This window comes from Triticum dicoccoides, chromosome 1B (assembly GCF_002162155.2).
Source record: "Triticum dicoccoides isolate Atlit2015 ecotype Zavitan chromosome 1B, WEW_v2.0, whole genome shotgun sequence".
Lineage (NCBI taxonomy): Eukaryota > Viridiplantae > Streptophyta > Magnoliopsida > Poales > Poaceae > Triticum > Triticum dicoccoides.
This window is the reverse complement of record NC_041381.1, coordinates 617,097,476-617,100,000: the sequence shown is the minus strand read 5'-3', so window position 1 is coordinate 617,100,000 and position 2,525 is coordinate 617,097,476.

Here is a 2,525-nt window from a genome sequence, read left to right as displayed (position 1 = left end):
GACGGGCTGGGGGCGCGTGAGGCTGTGGTGGTGGTGGTGGGCCGAAGCGGGGCGAAGGTCGCCGCCGTGCTCAAAACCGTCAGAGGGTGCGGGGTTGAAGGTCGCCTGGACGGTGTGTTTCCGCCGGGGGTCGTTGACGAATTTGTGAGGTAAGGCGCATCTCCTGGTTCCCATGGTTCAAAATCTCTCTCCCGCTAGGTGATAGGTGGTGGTGGTGTGTTTGCTGTGTTTTTGGAGGTTGAGGGGCTGAAGGTAGGGGAGATGTGAATCACGGGCAGAGAGAAGTAAGATGTTCTTCGTGGACGTGTGCGGTAGATCTACCCCTTTTTGTTGCTTGGTTCATGTCAATAAGTTGCTGAAAAAGTCAGGGTACGAGTTTGCGTACTATAGGGGTGTTGCCCGAGATCTTCGCACGATTTTTGTGTATGAGTTGTGTTGCAGTTTATGCGGGTGTTGCCTGACATCTGCGTAGGAGTTGCCTGGTTTTTTTTTTTTGCATAAGTTGCCTGAAGAGCTTAATATGTATGAGTTGGTTTGTAGATTCTGGGTTTGTTGCCTGGAATCTGTACAGGAGTTGCCCGACTTCTTCATAAGAGTTGCCTAACATTTCCTCTATAAGTTGCCTAAAGAGCTTGATACGTATGAGTTGGTTTCTAGATTATGTGTTTGTTTGTGCCTGGAATATGTGTAGGAGTTGCCCGTCATTTTGAATGCATTTGGCTTTTGTTTGAATAGCTCATGAGTTGGGTTGTATTTGTTAGGGGCGTTGTTCGAGATCTCCGTAGTTTTTGTCATGAGTTGGGTTGTATTTTTCTCAGTAACTTGCCAGAAATTAGCATACAAGTTGTGCGTTAGTCTGAACCAAAGTTGCCTAATCAGTAGCTGTGTAATTTATAGAGTTTCCTTATCAATTTTTGTGTTGCTTTGATAGTTCATCAGCGAGCTCTAGGAAATGTCTTTTTTCATGTTTTTGTAAGCAACCTATTGTGTTATAAGTAGTGAAGTCCCTTTTTTACTAGCAACCTGAAAATACTGTATTATGTGTTTGCAGTGTCAGAAAATGTCCGAGGCAAGGAACAAAAGTGATGGTCAGGATTTACAAGCAAACCAAGAGGGTGTACGAGGAACAGAGGTAAGAGCTTTGAGCGTGGCACGATGGAGCGTCGGTGTTGTTTGCCATGTTCGAGTTTCATGACTTTTTTAATGCGAAACAGATGAACACATTTTTCCCCAATGCAGGCACACTCATCACAGCAACAGGACCCAACTATGATTGGCTACAAGCGTAGGCGCACTAAAGGAATAATTTGTCGTGGCAATCGCCCATCAGACATAGATAGCAATGCAAGTGCACAAGATGATGATTCAGAAGGCAAGGAGGTCACTCAGGAGGATGAATCAAAGCCAAAACGCCGAAAAAACATGCGAAAATGAGGTATCCATGCATCATGAATCGTAGTTTTCAGGTTCCTTTTTTTTCAAGGCTGTAATTGATTTTGTGCATTTTTTTAGAAGTTGTGTGATGAATGTGTTATTTTTAGTAATTCTAGGTATGGTTTTTGGCTGTTAAATCGCGCGTAAGCAAGGGCACTAGCAGTATTGAGCAATGTTGAAGTTATAAGAACAAATGATGGTATTCTGTATAGGACAAACATCGCATCATCATGGAAACAATTTTAATACTTGCTAATTTTTGTCACACAGAGTTTAACTTAGCCCATTTTTTCTTGCTTGTAGGGTCGCAAGAACAGGGCATCACCAGCAAGGTTGTTCAAAGTAAACAAAGATTTAGTGCAATTTCAGAAGGATGCCGTAATTCGAATAGAGTTTGGAGGTCTGTTACAGATTGCAACATGTAGCATGCCAGGAGACTTAAGTCAGTCGGTTATGAAGCATTACGACCCTGAAATTTCCCAATTGGTCATCCCAGAGAGGGGCAAGATTCCAGTAGATGCAACAAGTGTTCATAGAATTTGGGGTATGCCAAACAAGGGGAGGAAGGTTTGCTATGAGAAGAGAGCAGATTACACATCCCAAATGAACACAATCTTCAATATTAACACCAAAGGCTCACCAACACTAACAACTTGGTGCAAAATGATTAAGGATATGGCTGGGGCAGCAGATAACAATTTCCTACGTGCTTGGTTGGCGGTCGCCTTCTCCTGTTTCCTTGCTCCCACCACAAGTTTGAACATATTCCCACGGTGTTTTCCTACTGTGATGCATGTGGATGCGATAACGGAGACCAATGTGTGCCAATTTGTAGTTGATCAATTAAAATTGGCATTTGCGAGAGCAGGTGATAAAAATGCAGTCTGTTGTTACGTTATGCATTTACTTGTATGTCTAACTTGCTCTTTGTCCCCTTTTCATAGTTTCTCATCTAGTTGCTCTCGTTGTTTATTGGACTCTTTTTTCTTTTTTCTTTTTTCTTTTTTGCCTCATGCAGCTGTTATATCTGGACTCATTGGATGTGGACGAACCCATCGCAAGCACGGTGCTAAGAGTGTCGATTTGGAATT